The sequence below is a fragment of the Salvelinus sp. IW2-2015 genome, linkage group LG15, assembly GCF_002910315.2.
Source record: "Salvelinus sp. IW2-2015 linkage group LG15, ASM291031v2, whole genome shotgun sequence".
NCBI classification, from domain to species: domain Eukaryota; kingdom Metazoa; phylum Chordata; class Actinopteri; order Salmoniformes; family Salmonidae; genus Salvelinus; species Salvelinus sp. IW2-2015.
Window position 1 is genome coordinate 20,925,719 of NC_036855.1, and position 13,419 is coordinate 20,939,137.

A 13,419-nucleotide genomic window follows, 5' to 3' on the forward strand; every position below is an offset into this window, starting at 1 on the left:
AGATCTGCCACCTTTCACCCCAGATGCGGAAGGGTGATATCGGCGGATGTGGTGGATTGAGACACAGCCCATACAAAAAAAAACTGAAATCGCTTAGCTTATCTATAGTTTTTGATTGGAATTGTTTTATTACGTCATGAGACTTCAGGGAACGCTTGCAAAGCAGACCAAGCAGACCAGGCTGGGGTTTGGGGTTAGAGAAGTCAATGAGTGAAGTGAAAAATTATTCCTTAGTTGTTAATTTTCTCGAAATCTAAAGGCACAATTTAGATTCGAACCAATGTCTTTAGTAGTTAAACATGTTATTACTCCAACCTCCTGAAAGTGACAAACTGACACATTTTCATTTTTGTCAAAAACGACTTTATGTTAAAGGCGTGCCTTCATTTGAACGCATGCACATGCGCAGTTCTGCGCGTGACTACCGTTAGACCCAATGATGTGATTCTGCGCATGAGTTTAGCTAGCCAAGGTCGCGGTGACATCGCCTACAAGTGTGATCGGGGATTTCTATTTGGAGAAGCAGTGTCTGCCTACCTTCATACTGTACTGTCTTTAGTTAAACTATCATTCAAATGAAAGCCAACCCCTGCCTCTATTTAGAAACCGATGTGCGGTGGGGATTTGTTGAAATTATCCAGTCAAAAAAGTGTTGCGTTTCGTTGTCAGTATTGGCCATCTACCCAAGTAATTTTCTCACAGTCTAGAGACAGAATTTGATATATGGCTAAYACAGCTTGTCGTCTATCGACAAACACGTAGTATACCGAAGTTATTCGATGTTTGTCTGGTAGAAGAGCGCAAKCGGTACATGTCCAAGTTCCATTGATTTCAATACAATATCGATGTGAGGGATTCATTTACGCAAGTTATTGATTACAGTAGAACAAGCTGATCAATTCCAGTCTTGAGTGACCACTTGGTAAATATTGGTGCGTGTGCAGTTTAGAAGATACTAATTTAGCAAAATACAAGTAACCTGAATACAAGCGTGACACGTGTGTGTAACTTGTATGTATTGGTCTTCAAAATAGCACGACTTATTTCAGCATATTGATTATGAATTTGGACATCTAAAACCAGTRTTTTGACACTCGGCCATAAATCAAAAAGCAATGACAACAGGAAGCAGCAACAACGTATGTATAGTTTCTACATTAAAATGACCAACATTGCCCTCTAGTGGCCTCATTGGTGGAACGTTATTGTTAATAATTCCATAATGATTAAGTATTCTTAAAAAACAAAACAATCCAGTGTTTCTATGTTAAACGGTTTTGTTATATTTCAGTCTCCTGTGATGTATATAAAGTGTAATATTGGGATGCAAACTCAAAATTAAATACATTTCAACTCTATATCTGACATAGTACAGGTGCCTTCTTTTGTTTAAGCTCATAACCAGGTGTGTGAGGTGTATACTTTTGTTTCAAAGTAGATTTTTTTTTACCAAGAAAGACTACCAAGAAGCACTCTGTGTGACCCTGATTTAGCCCACTGTAGTAAAAGGTTAAAGAATACATTGTATTTTGTACATATTTTTTCAACAGGATTCTACTTTAACAGGCAAGAATGACCGAATGAGCCCAAAAACGTGCTATGATTTATTGATTTAGATGATATTAGAGAAATCGTGAAAATATGGTTGTTTTGCAACTGACGTTTCACTTTCGATTTGTTGAAGCGGAATTAATATTCCCACTTTAACAATGTTGTTAGATAAATAAGTAGCAACAAACAAATCAACAATATAGCTACCTAGCCAGCCATTTGCTTTCAGTATTTATATAAGCCAATTTTGTGTGAGGTCATTTCTGTGTACAATATTATTTCTGCGCCCGCTGTCAGTGCATGATAAAGCATGACCATTATAAATGTTTGTTTTATAGAAAGTATGCATAGCCTGCCTATTGTGCTGGATTTCACAGTGATTCGTGCTAATGCTGTGAAAGAAACTGAGGGAAGACTGTCAGATGTGGACAGGGTATATTATGTTGTGTTGACTAGGCTTGTCTAAAATGTAAATTAAGTGACACAATTTGTGGTAGTCTACAATTTTCTCTGGAATAAACTGTCAGGAAATGTACATCATGCAGGGAGGTGTATGCGCATGTGGCAGATGCGGAATAAATGTWATGTATCATCATTAGWTTACTGACCAGAAGAGGACGCCCTTTCCTCAAAAGTCCTGACCATCAACCGTTTTCATGGCAATAGCTCTCTATTTGAGAGAGATTCTCTCCATTTACAGGAAAATGTAAACAGAAAGACGTAAACAGAAAAATGTAAACAGAAAGATATACATATATACAGTACCATTTAAAAGTTTGGACACACCTACTCTTTCAACCTTTTTTTCTTTATTTTTACTATTTTCTAATTGTATAATAATAGTGAGGAAATCAAAACTATGAAATAGCACATATGGAATCATGTAGTAACCAAAAAAGTGTTAAACAAATCAAAATATATTTTAGATTCTTCAAAGTTGCCACCCTTTCCCTTGATGACAGCTTTGCACACTCTTGGCATTCTCTCAACCAGCTTCACCTCGAATGCTTTTCCAACAGTCTTGGAGGAGTTCCCACAAATGCTGAGCACTTGTTGGCTGCTTTTCCTTCACTCTGCGGWCCAATTCATCCCAAAACATCTCAAGTGGGTTGAGGTTGGGTGTTGTAGAGACCAGGTCATCTAATGCAGCATTCCATCACTGTCCTTGGTCAAATAGCCCTTACACAGTATGCAGGTGTGTTGGGTCATTGTCCTGTTGAAAAACAAATGATAGTCCCACTAAGCGCAAACCAGATGGGATGGCTTATRGCTGCAGAATGCTGTGGTAGCCATGCTGGTTAAGTGTGCTTTGAATTCTAAATAAAGATTTAGATTCCCACCAGTCTGACTGTTCTTTGGACTGTAATCAACCTGGCAACTTTATATGTCAAATTATATTRACCTCCATGTTTTATTGTGGTATAATACCAAGGTTCCTAGCTATCTCCATTGGATTCAAGCCAGAAGTTACCTTTTCTATTTCACATCTTCATGGGTCCAGGCTATATCCCTTGAGATCTCATCAAGTTCCCACAGAGTTAAAGGTTCTGTCAATGTCAATACTGCATGTATTAATCATACTGTATGTTGGATCACAAATGGAAATAAATACTTTTAATTTCAGAAACATCTTCCCAAACTGTTTGGACATTATCAGTTGTTATGTCATAAAGAATTTTTCTGAGGCTSCTTGTCCTGTTCTATCAAGGCCTCTGTATTATTGCTTTGGTTTTACATTCTCATTCGTCTTCTGGGGAAGCTCCATTTGCATACATCATTTCTGACATGTGAGGCAGACATATTCCACTAAAACTGATATGGCATTAAGCATTAACCATCATCACTTACTTCTAACCCTCAAACAAAGTCCTCATCTGGGATGTTTCTTTCTTCAGTACACATCCCTATATTTACTTTATACTTAGTTTAAGCACGTATCAATGTAATCACAGCTCTTATAAATTGGATTACTATTCTCTTCATGCTGTTTCCATGGTCTTGATTTTGACATTGCTTTACCAGACATTATTTATACTCCGTCCTACCCTTGTGTAAAGTACTTGGTGCTATTAGAGAGAGTAAGTAGTACACTGGTAAAATTAAACAATTGTTCAATCAGGAACAAAATCACCAATGACAGAAGGGTACAMGATTTTGTCAACATGAGGCAATTGTAATCTGTTCATCTGTGTGTCAATTTCCAGGTTATCTTGCAGGGAAAATATAACAAATGCTGTTTCACAAAGAGACATCATAATGTATTTTTCATACTGATGTATTTCATGTATTTTTATATAATGTATTTTTTATACTGATTGTGAAATGTTGGCTGATTATGTTCAACCTCTGAATTCGCACTATGGTTTACAAAGATGAGTGGCAATCTAAAGGTTTGCTTTATCAGAAAGCACAGATACTAATACAGTGCATTCAGAAAGTATTCACACTCTTTGACTATTTTCACATTTTGTTGTGTTACAGCCTGAATTTAAAATGAATTACATTTAGAAGTTTTAATCACTGGCCTATACACAATATCCCATAATGTCAAAGTAGAATTATGRTTTAGTCATTTTTATAAATTAATAAAAAACTTAAATGTCTTGAGTCAATAAGTATTCAAGCCCTTTGTTATGGCAAGCCTAAATAAGTCACATAAATTGCATGGACTCACTCTGTGTGCAATAATAATGTTTAACATAATTTTTGAATGACTACCTCATCTCTGTACTCCACACATACAATTATCTGAAGGTCCCTCAGCCAAGCAGTGAATTTCCAGCACAGATTAAACCACAAAGACAAGGAAGGTTTTCCAATGCCTCGCAAAGAAGGGTACCTATTGGTAGATGGGTAAAGATAAAAAGCAGACATTGAATATTCKTTTGAGCATGGTGAAGTTATTAATTACACTTTGGATGGTGTATTAATACACCCAGTCACAACAAAAATACAGGCATCCTTCCTGATTCAGTTGCCTGAGAGGAAGGAAACCGCRCAGGGATTTCACCATGACGCCAATGGTGACTTTAAAACAGCTAAAGAGTTTAATGGCTGTGATAGGAGAAAACTGAGGTTGGATCAACAACATTGTAGTTACTCCACAATACTAACRTAAWTGYCWGAGTGAAAAGAAGGAAGAAAGACAATGAACAGAATGGAGCTAAGCACAGGCAAAATCCTAGAGGAAAACCTGGTTCAGTCTGCTTTCCACCAGACACTGGGAGATTAATTCACCTTTCAGCAGGACAGTAACCTCAAACACAAGGCCAAATTTACACTGGAGTTGCTTACCTAGAAGACAGTGAATTTACCTGAGTGGCCGAGTTACAGTTTTGACTTAAATCTACTTGAAAATCTATGGCAAGACCTGAAAATGGTTGTCTAACAATGATCAATTTGACAGAGCTTGAAGAATTTGAAAAYKATAATGGACAAATGTTGCACAATCCAGGTGTGATAAGCTCTTAGAGACTTACCCAGAAAGACTCACAGCTGTAATTGCTGCAAAAGCTGCTTCTACAAAGTATTGACTTAGGGGTGTGAATACTTATGTATCCGAGATATTTATGTATTTCATTTTCAATAAATGTGCAAAAATGTCTAAACATGTTTTCACTTTGTCATTATGGGTTATTGTGTGTATATAGGTGAGAAAAAAAAAGTATTTAATACATTTTAAATTCAGGCTGTAACACAACAAATTTTGGAATAAGTCAAGGGTTATCAATATCTTCTGAAGGCACTGTATGTAAACAGTTATGATTATGATTAATAATGACACCTGATTACATTWAAAAAATCTAAGAAGGCTAGATATTAGTTTTATTTGTATACTTTTAGCACAGTGCCTTACAACACCATGCACATTGGTGGGCTTCAATTGTTGGTGGTCTTTAATCCTATCAGCACACTGGTTGGTTCTCTGTCTCATTTCATCCTTTTCCTTCTCACCTCTTGTCCTCTCACTGTAAAAGCTTGACACAGTGTTCTGCGTCACTGTCTATAGTTGCAGGAAGAGAGGCCAGAAGTAACAGAGGGCAAAGTATCCTGTCAACCCAAATTCCATCTAACAGACCCAAAGGCAATGTGGTAGATGTTGTTCCTATATTCTAGATGGCTTAAGCTGGCCCACAAAAACCCATGTCACATTAATAAATTATGTTACGCTGATTGKATTGAAACTGAAAGGTGAAGCTGATGCAGCTCCACTAGATATATCTGCCTTCCTCACAAGTGGTGATTGAATAATTCCTTTTGACATTGGTCCTGGCATGTTTGAATCAAACACTTGAGCAAAATAAAGTATTCAGGCTACTAGACTGAGGAGGGCACTYTAATGTTATCACGTCTTTTTTCTTCTCCCTCGTCTTGTTGTTTTATTTGACTTGTGAGAATGTGGATAGGTTGTTTGTTGTTGTTGGGCCACATCATGCCTAGTAAAGTCATTCATGAGAGTAGTCCAAACACTAGTTTCCTGGACACAGATTAAGCCTAAACCAGGACTAAAAAGGATTTTCAATGGAGATTCTCTATTGAGCTTGCTTTTTACAGGACTAGGATTCATCTGTGTCTGAGAAAACGCACCGAATAATTCATCTATTCATAATACGCAACTGCTGTCGGCATGCAAAGAAAATTATCTATTAATTTGACACGATGATTGTCTGTCAAAATAGTAATGAATCGCTAAAATAAGGTCCTCAGGCCTTTACGAGTTCTGGAGAGAATAGTAGAGGAGTCTTCAGCATCAGCTGCCAGGTAGAACTACAATAGAAAGTAATGAGGCTATCACTAAGGCTTGTTGAAAGGCGGGTGAACCAACCGTGCTCCCCTCTACAACATGGTGCTACTATACTTCAGTACATGACTGAGGTCTGCGGAACTTGCAACCCTGTGGACAATACAACTGATTAGCACAGGACAGGTGGGTACCAGCACTGCCATTTACACTCAAGTTACAGAAGATGGTTTCCATGTCAACTAGTCAGCCTTTTATARAGGAGCGCTAAGTGGTTCCCTGGGGCTAAGGACCCGGTATTACTGATTTTGGCAAATAGGCCTAGTCTAGTGATCATTTGTTTGGAATATTTTTTATTAGATCTGTTTCACAGAGTGGAATAATTGGAATGAATAAACAGATCCCAATATGCTTTACAATTAACCAACTTTGTTCTCTGTGGTGGTGTAAATCAGAGGAATGGTTGGGTAGAGACTGAAGTATGATTCTGGCAGCTGCCATTTTTCTGTGGCTGCTCAGTGATTACGAATGTACGATCAATTCTCCTCCACAGCGAGATCCTATAATACAATAGCTCAAAGGGCCAGTGTTTGATGAAGCCTACTGTCAGTCTCAGCTGGCTTTCTTCAAGTGATATATAATTCTCTCTCTCCAAGTGATAAACAGTGGGTTTTTCCTCCACTTTTGTTGGGTCGTATCAGTAATGATTTGAACAGATGCACTTGCTACATTTGTCATTGTCATAAATCATTCTGTGTAAAAGCAACTTATGTTTATCACAGGGTATTATTCTGGAAATAGCTAAGATATCTGTTTGAAAAATAACTTTGTCATATTACAGTTTTTTGTTACATGTTTATAGTATTGGAATTACTTATCTCTTTTTACTAAATTCAGAATTATACTAAGATCAGTCAGTTCAAGTAAATATTGTAAACATTACTATTCCAAATGTTTGACCTGAGAGTTTGTGACAAAAGCCAGCATACAGTATTATGGCAGCTCACAGGCTCCAAATGATATAAATAACACAACACTTCGGTTAGCTTAGAGGTCAGTAGCAGATGCCAATGTAACCATTAACAATTATTCCCTGCTTTCAAGGCCAGGACATTTCAGAGCCATTGAATGCAAGAACGCACAAACATTTCCTCCAACAACATGGCACATGGTGAATATATTCACGATTGAGGAAGTTTGAGGGATAGGGTAGTAGTCAGTCCCCTCTTGTAATATTTTGAAAATCAGTTAGATTGTCAAGTGAAGAAGAAGACAAGGTTTTGACACATTGTGTCATTAATGTGTCAGGGTATCTGATAACAGTGTAGCTATTGTTTTTCTTACAATGTTGTCCTTCTTTTTCCCTGTGCCGGGCTTCCATGGCCCCCTACCATTAACCTGCTCTGATTATAAATTGTTAGTTTATGTCTTCCCTTAGAGACAGGTGATGTAGTATGGGCTAGCTGATAAGTTCTCCTTTAGTGCATTTCTGCATGTAGGGCCCATGTGTGGTGGCAGAACAATTATATTCCCCAGTGGAAGTGTTAAATGAATTACTGAGGGCTGCCTGCATGACGCCAGCAACACTGCCCTGCTCTACAGTAACAGTCTGAAAGGGATTTGGACTCTGGCTCTGCATCTGTCTGCAGAGTAAAAGGTACAAAATGGGGTGGAGTCAGGGAAACTGTAAAGACAATGTTTGCCGGTCCTGGTGGCCATTCTAAAGGCCTTCCATTCTAAATGTACCTCCTAAACCCTGTCTGTCATGCTTTTTCGATTTGATTGTTTTATACAATAATAATACCCCCAAACCCTATTTGGACTAATCTCTTCTTTTTCTGTTGCATGTTTCTGCTCATTGAGCATGTACAAAGCCATTCATTATTTTTGCACCAGTAATCTCATTGCCAATGTAACCATTAACAATTATTCCCTGCTTTCAAGCCCGTGCTCTGGTACAGACTAACAATGAGGCTTATGATGAAATTAGACAGATGACTTCTTTCAAATCATCAGGTGCTAAATTGAATAAGCTCTTAATTTGGCTATTACTGTGCCCAGGAACCTCAGCAACCAGCTGGTCATATCTGCCATGTGTCAGTGGATATGGCCTGAAAATTAAACTAGGCTGCTGAGGATCACTATTAACTTGTCAGTTTCTGCTCCATCATACTGGATGCTGCCATTTGCATCCTGCCAATCCTTTTTCCCCAATAAGTGTTCTATTTTCAGATGTGAAATTCACCGCCTCAATTTGGTGTTGGTGGTGTTACTTTTTGTTGTAAACATCACCTATTAAAAGCATAAAATCTGTCTATTGAACATAAAGTAGACAATTATATTACAGATAGCCATTACATCCACTGAACTGCTAGGGGCTCCTGAGTGGTGCAGCGGTCGATGGCACTGCATCTCAGTGCTAGAGGTGTCACTACAGACCCTGATTCGATCTCATAGGGCGGTGCACAATTGGCCCAGCGTCGTCCGGGTGAAAGGAGGTTTTGGCTGGGGTAGGCCGTTATTGGAAAATAAGAATTTGTTCTTAACTGACTTGCCTAGTTAATTTTTTTTTTTTTTTTACTGCAGATAAAGCCTATATGACCAACTACGAGGCCAGACAGTTTCCACTGATCCACTGAACTGTGGATGAAACTTGATTTGTCTGGAGCTGCATGGAATACTTATATAGCTTTCGAAGAAGAACAGGAAGGAGATTTGGAACATTAATATGAATTAGTTGTGGACAATCAGCAGATCTAATGCATGGTAGATGGTTTATACCTTTAATTCTGCTAATGTAATTGTTTTTTAATAAACCCTATTGCAGTTTGTGCTCTCTCTTTCTCTCCCTCTTTATCTCTCGCTCTCTTTCCCTCTCTCTCTCCCCCTATCTCTCCCTCGCTCCCCTCAATACCATGGGCTCTGAACATTTTATTCAATTACAGCTAAACAAAATGTCAGCCTTAAAGGGCCCTATATTACACCAGTGCAACTAAGCACTAAAAAACTGTTTACTATGCTAATATTTTGTGCTGCCTTTTCTTCTTTTCCCCTCACCTTTGTTCCTCATTGTGTTACTTTATGTATACAGTAGGCGACACAATGATGCAAGGCTGCAAAACTAGATTATTTGTGTGATATTTACAACATTTATGTTGTATTTGTGTTGTGATCAAAGGATTACTGCTCCATTACAATGAAAGCAACATTGTTAATTTGAATTTCATATCATAAATTCGAATAATACCGTTGTTTACAGTAACTCTCCAGGCTATATATTGTAAAGATGCAGGGATCATGAGGAGTTCATGGAGGGTTGTCCAGATGCTTCAGGAAGATCATGACGGGTTGAGTTGTCCTGTTCTAAGCCACCTGGTCGTGGAAACACTGGGGTTTAGAGTGGGAAAGAAGGGTCTTAACTTGATATGATACACTGGATGTCCAGCCCTGGCAAACTTGACTGTCTCCTGATTCTTCTAGCCAATACAGTTAGTTAGACCCTCCAATGCTAAAATAAATGTTATTCTTGTTTTTATTTCATGCTTATCATGAGGAGCAATTAGAAAAATACATCTCAGGTGTTCCATAAAGGCCGATTAGAACAAAGCAGCATCAGGGTGAGCTCAATGTTAGACGTGATCTGTTGGATGGAAGGGGCTATTTGTCATCCCTGAGAGCCAGAGGCATTGTGGCCTCCATTCTAGGGCAGGGTAATTTACAGCCTCATGGGAGTTATAGGATTGTGTCCCAGCATTGGTGTCAAGGATTATTTCAACTGTGGTTCATGTGTGGGACTGCTGTTTCAGGGGGATATTGAATATTGTGCTGATCATTCCTCAATATAAATCGTTTTGGGACATAATTGGCATGGGTGAGAGAGTGAAGAAATAGACTAAGTAGCAGTGGAGAATGCCTAGTACCTACCAATACCTCTAATATTCTCTCCACACTGGTCAACTTGCTATAGCTCAGAAAGCATTGATTTTAAGAGCATATTGATTCTGGGTGACACCCTGACTTTAAATGAGAGCAGTCTTTGGAGAACTGATGAATGAGAACTGAAGGGAATATAACATGTCTTTCGATCATGAATACCGAGGTGACAGACTGCTATTTGCTGTCTTATAACTGATATGGGGAAATGTTCAAGCATAGTCAATTACTCCACATTCATATCTGTTACATGTATTGTAGCAAACAGCAGAGCAGCGAACCAGGGTCGCTGGTGTGAAAGGCTAACACCCGATGCATCGGGCCAATAGGATTAACCCACTTGTTGGGAATTGTAACGTGGCTCAAATAGCAAGGATCGCTACACTTCCCCCTCCAAACAGGAAGCTTCCTAACACGTTCAGGCCTACTCAGCTTCCTCACACGTCCAGGCAATGCATAGGGTGTTTGCCTTTCACGCCAGCATCCCAGGCTTTCTTCCCTGCCCTGCCGTTCGCTACACTGGTGTCAGAAGTGGGATGGCGGCTGTGAGGCGCAAACACAAACAAAGGCAAACACCCATATGCATTGCGCCAATAGGGTGAACCCACTTGGTGGAAATTGTAACGTGGCTCACATAGCGAGGATCGCTCCAGTATTATTTAAGCAAACAATAAAGTGGTTCTTCCTTTAAAAGTTGTGGCGTACTGCAGCACCGCTTGCGGGTGCCGCAAAATTCTATGGCACGTTATTGACGCAATTTACCACAATCTGCCACCATCTACCACAAACGGTGGCGGCATAAGCTCAAAGCTTTTAAAGGAAGAACCACTGTACCAGTAAGGAAGCATCTAATGATAACCAAATAATTCAGCCCTTAAGGACAATGAGAGGTCTTGAAGATAAATGGCAGGGCAGATCTTCACAGTCTCAAGACAGATAAATCAAGGATAAACAAGCATACTGTGATATTACAGAACAGTGATCTGTCAGAAAGCAGCGTGAATTATGGGTATCTTAGCGTGAAGCTAAGATGCAATTTACTGTCCATGGGGCAGAGATACTTATTGATTTACACTGCCAGTGACACATAATTAATCTCAACCATTTTCCCCACAAAAGACTATGTCCAACTACTTGTTTATGTAATAGGTGTCTCCCCCTAATATCACCTCATTCCTAGAGAGATTATTTGTTCTACAACCGTTGGTTCTGTGTGCTAAGAAGATCTGAGCACATTTACGTAGTACCACTTTAAATACTTTATCAATGACAATCAACATAAAGTTTATGATCAACTGGGCAGGTTGTTACATAGTGTCTACAGTGCCTTTCGGATAGTATTCAGACCCCTTGACTTTTTCCACATTTGTCACAATTGGTTACAGCCTTATTCTAAAATGGATTAAATAAAAAAAATGTCCTCATCAATCTACACCCGATATATCATAACGACAAAGTGAAAATAGGTTTTTAGGATTTTTTGCAAATGTATTAAAAATAAAAAACAGAAATACTTTATTTACATACTTTTTCAGACGCTTTGCTATGATACTCGAAATTGAGCTCAGGTGCATCCTGTTTCCATTGATCATCCATGAGATGTTTCTCCAACTTGATTGGAGTCCACCTGTGGTACATTCAATTGATTGGACATGATTTGTAAAGGCACACACCTGTCTATATAAGGTCCCACAGTTGACAGTGCATGTCAGAGCAAAAACCAGGCCATGAGGTTGAAGGAATTGTCTGTAGAACTCCGAGACAGGATTGTGTCGAGGAACAGATCTGGGGAAGGGTACTAAAACATTTCTGCAGCATTGAAGGCCCCCAAGAACACAGAGGACTCCATCATTCTTAAATGGAAGAAGTTTGGAACCACCAAAACTCTTTCTAGAGCTGGCCGCCCAGCCAAACTGAGCAATCGGGGGYGAATGGCCTTGGTCAGGGAGGTGACCAATAACCCGATGGTCACTCTGACAGAGCTCCAGAGTTCCTCTGTGGAGATGGGAGAACCTTACAGAAGGACAACCATCTCTGCATTACTCCACCAATGTAAATGTGATATATCAGTTTTTAATTTTAAATACATTTGCAAAAATTTCTAAAACCTTGTTTTTGCTTTGTCATTATGGGGTATTGTGTGTAGATTGATGAGGGGAAAAATTCCTAATACATTTTAGAATAAGGCTGTAACGTAACAAAATGTGGAAAAAGTCAAGGGGTCTGAACTGAATACTTTCTAAATGCACTGTATAACATAACCTCGTCTTTTTCATAGATATATGAATGTTTCTCTGTACAAAAACCTACTTGCAGTATTTGATCATTTCATGGTTTCAAATTACTCCCTTTTCTATGTTTCAGAATTTCAAAGAATATCCACCCTTCTCCTGTCCTTCCCTTTCTACCATGACAGAAGACAGAATACAGTTGTGCCTATCTAATTGTCAGTATTATTAGCTACTCGGACATGCTGATGCTGAGATTGTAATATGAAGGATACCATTCCCCCTTCCATTTCAGATCAGTTGATAACTGAGTTGAAAACAGACTGAATTTCCTTTGTCAACTTCTGCATGATAAATTCCAGATCCACCTTAGTCTTTTGTGGATTAGAATTGGATTGTGTCCTAAAATCACATTGAACATGAATCTTCAATGTGTCAATGTTCTCTTGCCCTGTAAAGAAGTGCTTCCGTTACCTTTTACAATCAAGCTCAGAGTAAATTTTAGAGAATGGTACATATACAGTTGAAGTCGGAAGTTGACATACACTTATGTCGGCGTCATTAAAACTTGTTTCTCAACCACTCCACAAATGTCTTGTTAACAAACTATAGTTTTGGCAAGTCGGTTAGGACATCTACTTTGTGCATGACACAAGTTCTTTTTCCAGCAATTGTTTACAGACAGATTATTTCACTTATAATTCACTGTATCACAATTCCAGTAGGTCAGAAGTGTACATACTTTAAGTTGACTGTGCCTTTAAACGGCTTGGAAAATTCCTGAAAATAATGCCATGGCTTTAGAAGCTTCTGATAAGTTAATTGACATCATTTGAGTCATTGAATGTGTACCTGTGGATGTATTTCAAGGCCTACCTTCAAACTCAGTGCCTCTTTGCTTGACATCATGGGAAAATCAAAAGAAATCAGCCAAGACCTCAGAAAAAAATAGTAGACCTCCACAAG